The sequence below is a fragment of the Lampetra planeri genome, unplaced genomic scaffold (genome assembly GCF_965212315.1).
Source record: "Lampetra planeri unplaced genomic scaffold, kcLamPlan1.2.h2 scaffold_260, whole genome shotgun sequence".
NCBI lineage: Eukaryota > Metazoa > Chordata > Hyperoartia > Petromyzontiformes > Petromyzontidae > Lampetra > Lampetra planeri.
In genome coordinates, this window is record NW_027615088.1 from 20,665 (window position 1) to 27,948 (window position 7,284).

The window sequence follows — 7,284 nt, forward strand, 5'->3', positions numbered from 1 at the left end:
CAGAGAATCCTGACATGTCTTACAAAGAGCGTGAGACGAGCAAGGGAGCCCTGGGGGGCACAGACGGGAGACTCGCTTCTTCTCGGCCAGGTCGGGTACAGTGTGTTGAACTTCTTTCGCACTGTACGTAGCCGACCGTGCTAATTCACTATGTAACACAATTTTTGTTCCTGGGTACTAAGTGTTATTTTTTTATTGCTTATGCCACAAGTACAGAAAATGGCTATTCCCCACAAACTTTGCTTTTGTGACCAGGACTTTATGTGAAGGAATGACACAAATGCGCACGTTTTCTCATTGAAAATAAGTAAATTTCTAAATATCACTGTCCTGGTCACAAAAGCAAAGTTTGTGGGGAATAGTAGCCATATTCTGTACTTTTGAGGCATAAGCAATTAGGAAATAACACTTACTACCCAGGAACAAAAAAATAATACTTTTGTTGTTACACAGCATCAGATGTGCGGCGGATGGACAACGGGGCACTGCAATGATTCGGACACGTGACCAGAGTGAATGGTGACCAGCTGCAGAAGACGGCCACGGAGGGAACGCTGGAAGGTGCTCGAAGAAGGGGGAGATCTGGATCTGAGTGCATGTCCAACATCAAACGCTGAACGGGAAGGAAGCCGCCTTCGATGATAGACGAAGCGACAGACAGCGAGGTGGAGATGTTGGTGGAGGCACCACTCGTGCCCCCAATGGTCTCAAATCCAAGGGACTAACAAGAGGAATTATCCAAGCTCCTAATCAAAAGCGGCTCTCAAACACAATTTTTACATTTACTGTCCGCATTCGGGTCCTGACCTTCGGCAAGTAATCCTGGATATGTCTCACTCGGAAGGACTTCTGGGAGCGAGGGGCTCTGCTCACCTGGAATACCGAGCCACTTCCTCGTTTCAACCAACCCAAAAATGGCCCTTGAACTCGAATTCTGGGTCCCGTGGAAATTCGTTCCACAGATGCTGACGACGCGCTTTCAATCACCCCCGTACCGCCATTCACGTCGATCCATCCCGAGCGCCTCCCTCCCTCCCAGCCGCCTCCCTCTGCCGCCGCGTGTTTTCCTCGCTGATTGTCGCATGCATTGTGTACAGGTGCGCGTGTCTGCAGGTGCAAGTTGGGAGCGGTAGTGTAGCGGTTAGCGCACTGCGCTATGAACTCGGCGATCCGGGTTCGATTCCCGCTCAGGGCCAACACCAGTGACGATTATCTGAACCGGTCCTGGGCCTCCCCTAGGTCGACTCAGCCTCAAATTAGTATCTGGTGCGGTGTGTAAACATTGCCACTGGGGAGACAAAGGCGGTCGGACGTGGTGCTGGCCACTCGCCCCTTCGTATACCGTTCCGGCCTTCATAGGTGCTCGCTAACAGCACTTGCCCCTACAGTCTGTTAAGGCTATACGGGGGATCTTTATCTTTGTGTGTCTACAGGAGTGCGCAGTGGTATTGCGCTTATGAACCCTGCGCCTTAAATTCTCGATTCCTGCTTGTGGCCAACATCGGTTTCACTTATATGAGCCCATCCTGGGTCCCGCCTAGGTCGACTCGGCCTCAAATGAGTACGTAGTACGGTGTACACACATCACGCTCCGCCTGTTGTAGTGCCACTCGTTCACATCACTTGCACAGGCGCGCGTGTGTAGGAAATGTCCACAGGGCCCACCCCAATTTGTTATTGGCCAAGTCATGACCGACGACACCATCAAGGACCGAATGCTTTGGCTTTTGGTGTCACTGGCCCGTAGTTTACGATCTTTAAGGATCCTTCATTAACGACGTCGTTAAACACACAGTGTCACTGGTATTGGCCAAATGCTGAAAAAGTATCTGCCAATTGCTCTTGAAACCCGGTGTGGCTTTCCTGGGGAGGCAAGCCCAGCAATGCTCACACATTCACGAGGGTGGGCAGGAGTCCGAGCCATCCCTGTTCACCTTGGCGTGCGACAGGGATTTCCTCTGACCCCTACACCATTTCATATCTTCTTTGGCCACGTAATTTGAGGAACTTTCCATTGCTTCAAGTTTCAAGTTCATTTATTAGGTATAGTCCTGTGAGCCATTCGGCTCTTGAATCGGGTGCAACCGCAACAAACAAAAAACAAAAACACGAACAAAAAAACATCTTAAAGTGACTATGTGCAAACTGAAAATCCAGGGGAAAAAAACTGCAAAAATTCCAGAAAAAAAGCACCGTACACCAACGCTGTGTGCAAAAATCCCAGTGGGATGCAAGTCAAACAACAACAACCACAAGACAACTTAGATTAAGGCCATCAGTCTAACTCCGTACTACATGAAACAAACATGGCCAAACCAAGGAAACTCCTGTCTGTTGTAGATACAACGCGAGGCTGAATCTGGAGCGTGCTACAAAGAGCTATCAGCTCCACCAAAACCAGGCACCTGAGCATTCCACCCCTTCAACTTTCTCTCTCTCTGAGTAGAGGGCGGGAGAGAAGAAGTTGGAGGAGTGCCCATACTTGGGAAGTGTGTCACGACAAGCTCCAGTTTGGCAGCGAATCAGTCGAGCCGAGTTATCTTTGCATCATCAACTACGTGAGTGTAACGTTGTGTAGAAGCTGACTTGCTTGTCGCTCCACACGAAGCTCCGGGTCTTATCAGATACAATAACTGCGTTGTGTTTGCGACACGTGGAGTCCTTAACAGGAACGCTCGCGCCGGCTTGAGACAATTAGGTTGGCCTGCCTACGATCCTTCCTGGGTTTAACCAGACTGGATTGTGTGGGCAGCTCACGGATCCTTAAAATATCTGGGGCACAGTTTTTTTTAATCTATCGGTGAGCTCTTCCGGCAGGCGAGCTCCTGAACACACACTGCTGCTACCATCACATGCAGGAATGAACGGGACGGTACAACCATTAAATGTTTACAGAATGTCAGCATCGATTTTATAAATATTAAAATATCTCGAAATTATATGAGCTACAGATTTCACAGGTTTTTGAAAGATCCCCTTTATTTTGGACACAAAAGGGTCTCACAAAGGTTCCAGATGGGTTAAACACATCCCACAGTCGCGTTTTCAAATCCGATAGTCTCCAACATCTGGAAATGACTCCATCCATATTCTAAACCCATAACCAAAAGATCGCAATGTACACACACACACGGATGTTAAACCGGACATCAACCCCTTGCACAGATTTGGGACCCCCCGCCTAAGAATTGTGCCGCGGATCCAGAAACATCCCCGGAATCGCGGTGTGCACAGAACACATCACGGGGTGCAAACTTCAGCCGCCACACCTCGTCCATCCGTGACTCTTTTAAGCGAATAATCGCATTTGAATTAACGAGCTTAGAGTTTGTTTAAGTTCCATCAAATGTTAGCATCGTAAGGGTTTTGCCCTGGGGAGGGAGTGAGGCGGAGGGCGGCGGGCAGCACCACGTGACTCGAACGAGCCCCCAAGGTGCATCCCAAGCGCTGTGGTGCCACCACGTGGCGGCGATCTGCAGTGACTCAGGGTGTACCGACTCCCGGCCATAGGGATGTCAACGAGGGCTGAACGATTAATCGATTTAAAATAGAAATTTGCAACAATGCGATTAGCAAATCGCAAATGCTTCGTTTTTTGCGATTTGAAAAGTCCTATTACTTTATTATTGGAATTGTTTTATTGTGTATTATTATAACTTTATTTATTTAACTTAACAATTGTTCTATGTTTAATTGTTCTATTTCAATTAAAACATTTCAATAAATACATGTTGGAAGAAATTCATATATTTTAAGTTCTCATCCTTGCATTAGAATATATAGAGCAGTTCATATTTTGATTGTTTTATTTTTAAATTATTAATTATTATAACTTTATTCATTTAACTTAACAATTATTCTATGTTTTATTGTTCTATTTCAATTAAAACATTTCAATAAATACATGTTGGAAGCAATTCATATATTTTAAGTTGTCATCCTTGCATTAGAATATATAGAGCAGTTCATATCTTGATGGTATCATGTGGTAATGCTCCATCACATGTTTTAAATCTATTAGTACCAGAGGTGGGACAAAGTCATTGTTATGCAAGTCCAAGTCGAGTCGCAAGTCATCAAATTCATGACTCGAGTCTGACTCGAGTCCAAGTCACATGACTCGAGTCCACACCTCTGTCTATTACACAGTGAATATTGAACTGAAGCTTGACTTTAAAATTTAATCGGATGTCAAATCGCAATATCTGTCAGAAAAATCGCAATTAGATATTTTCCCCAAATCGTTCAGCCCTAATGTCGACCACTGCCAACCTCCAAACATTGCCACGGCAATGCCTTCATAAAACAAAAACCACCGATTACTTTCCACGAAGTGATATTTGATCAACTCGATTGAGATGATCAATGATTAATGATTTTGATAATGATGATGTTTGATCATTTCTGTCATTGATGACCAAATAATGTGGATTTTTTTTAAAAATCACATTTTATGAGCAGAGGCCCACAACGCAAAGCGACCAGCAACAAACAGCACCATTTAAGTTGTAATTAACAAGTTATTTACATACTCTTTGGTTCTTTCGGTAAAGTCACGTAGGTATAAAATAAAATAAATCACGACGTTTCGTTCGCAACACAAGCGGTCGTCCTCAGGCGGAAAAAAATATAATGCTGGATCATATTTTATGCTGGATTATATTTTATGCTGGATTATATTTTATGCTGGATTATATTTTATGCTGGATTATATTTTATGCTGGATTATATTTTATGCTGGATTATATTATTTGCTGGATTATATTTTATGCTGGATTATATTTTTTGCTGGATTATACTTTTTCCACCTGAGGACGACCGCTTGTGTTGCGATCAAAACGTCGTGATTTATTTTATTTTCTACCTACGTGACTTTACCGAAAGAACCAAAGAGTATGGATTCCTACAGTCACGAAAGCTTCAAATCAAGTTATTTACACCTTTCTTGAAACGAGGAAGAGCTTTGGAGGAAGAGACGACGATGATGGGAGGAGGGGAATCCAAAGCGGAGCGGTGCAAGGGGGAGAGGCGGAAAGGGAACAGAGTTGTGAGCAGCGGTGCGGTGAGTGTGTGGGGGTGTTAGTGAGTGGATGATTTGAACCTTATGGCGGTACCCCGGGGTTAGTCTGCTCATGGTCGGCGATGCGGCCATCGACTCATCTGGACGAGCTGTGCACGATGCCCCACCACTACGGTGCCACGTGCGAGCGTTCAGCGTTTCGGCGCAATCGTCCTCGCTGCGTTTCGACATCGCGGAGTGACACCGATTTCGGATTGATTGGTACCCCAGTCGCGGAGTTGAAGTACACCCCTAGAAAAAATCGTGTCCCAGAAATAAAATATTTAATTGCCTCGGGCATTTTGTATTATTTGGTTACCCCGGGGTACCGCCATATAAAGGATCATTTGGTGGATGAGTGGATGAGTGGGTGTGAGAGTGCCTTGTTGTTGTTGACCTGCAGTGCGGTGGTTGAACACGGATTGTCTGGTGGACAGAGTCCTAACGACGGGGGAGGAATCCATGAGCGAAGTTCACGTGAAGAGTGACCGTGGTCGTAGCGATATAAGGGTGATGAGTAGGGCGACGTCAAACACCATCACTGCTGATTGACGTTGATTGATGTCACTCACCCCTCATCCTCACCCCGCCTCTCACCCCAGCACACTCATCCCCATCACACTCATCCCCATCACACTGACCCCGTCTCACGCCTTTCACTGCACCATGCGCACACACCTGAAGCCGCTCTCGCTGCCTCAGTAATCGGGGTCAGGCGAGGCGAGGTCGCCCCCTAGCTAGACTCCCCGGGAGAGGCCCCTGTAAAGCCGACTCTTCTGTAATAAAGAGCTTTTTATTATTACACGCTTTCTTTTAACTCATTTTGCTGTAGTAGGTTTTTACCCTTTAAAATGGTACAAAACTGACACCTTTATACAAGGCATCATGTTTGCAATAACCACAACACAAGCAGTCAAAATGCAAACAAAAAGAAACAACTCTGATAATGATAATGATATGCACTGTCTTTGAAGTTGATTGGTCCACACCCGAGACAGCTTTCCTTAGAGCCTAGTCTCCATTGGTGTTGGACCAGATGACGCCAAAAGACGTACAACTCAAAAAACAGCGCACTATCAGAGTATTGAGAACTCGGGGTAAGCATTTTTACCAGTGGCAAAATATAGTAGTAGGTTTTTACCCTTTAAACTGTATAAAGGTGTCAGTTTTGTACCAGTTTAAAGGGTAAAAACCTACCACTATATTTTGCCACTGGTAAAGGAGGTCTCACAGTGTAAATCACTTTGTTGTTGTTGTTGTCGTTGTTGTATCCTCAAATCTTGTAACTCAATTTTAACCCACTTCCCAATGTGGTATCGACTGCAAACTTGGTATACTTATGTCATACTGACGACAATACTATATTCTATCATAAAAATTAAACAATTCTTTGTAAACATTATTTTTTATATGTTATGTTTCGGCTTGGGTTTAATTGCCCACGGTCAACTGACGTTGGCTGTCATTGGCCACGGTCCCTGACGTTAGGCAAGCTTCGGGGCGACTTCCTGGAGTAGTGGAGTTCTGCCATTACTAGTACATTTCATAAAAGCGTGTTTTAAAAAAAAGTTTTTTTTTTATATTACTGTTTGGCGGTTATATCGCGTAAATATAAATGTGTAGTTTACCCACCACCACCCTACACAGCCAATTAATAAGGTTTGTCGCGTAAACAACACGTGCCAATCAGTAAACTACTTCAGCACACCGGCGCGCTCGAGAGTAAACCCACTGCATTTACAACTTGAGTACGACGTTTCGCTGGTGAGCACAACAACAACAACCACCACCACCACCAGCTTCATCAGGCGATTTGCCAGAATAGTGACTCTTGCGTCACCACGGGGCACCCCCTATAGCCCCTCCCCCTCGTAGCCCCTCCCCGCCTTAGCCCTCCATAGCCCCTCCCCCTTAGCCCCCCCCTTACCCCCCCCCATAGCCCCCTCATAGCCCCTTTATTAGCCCCTCGTATACCCCCTCCCTCTCTTAGCCCCCCCCCATAGCCCCTCCCACAATAGCCCCTTCCCCATAGCCCCTCTATTAGCCCCCCATAGCCCCTCCCCCCTTAGCCCCTCATAGCACCTCCCCCCCATAGCCCCCCATAGCCCCCCCTTAGCCCCCCCATAGCCCCTCTATTAGCCCCCCATAGCCCCTCCCCCCTTAGCCCCCCATAGCCCCTCCCCCATAACCCCCCCTTAGCCCCCCCATAGCCCCTCGCTTAGCCC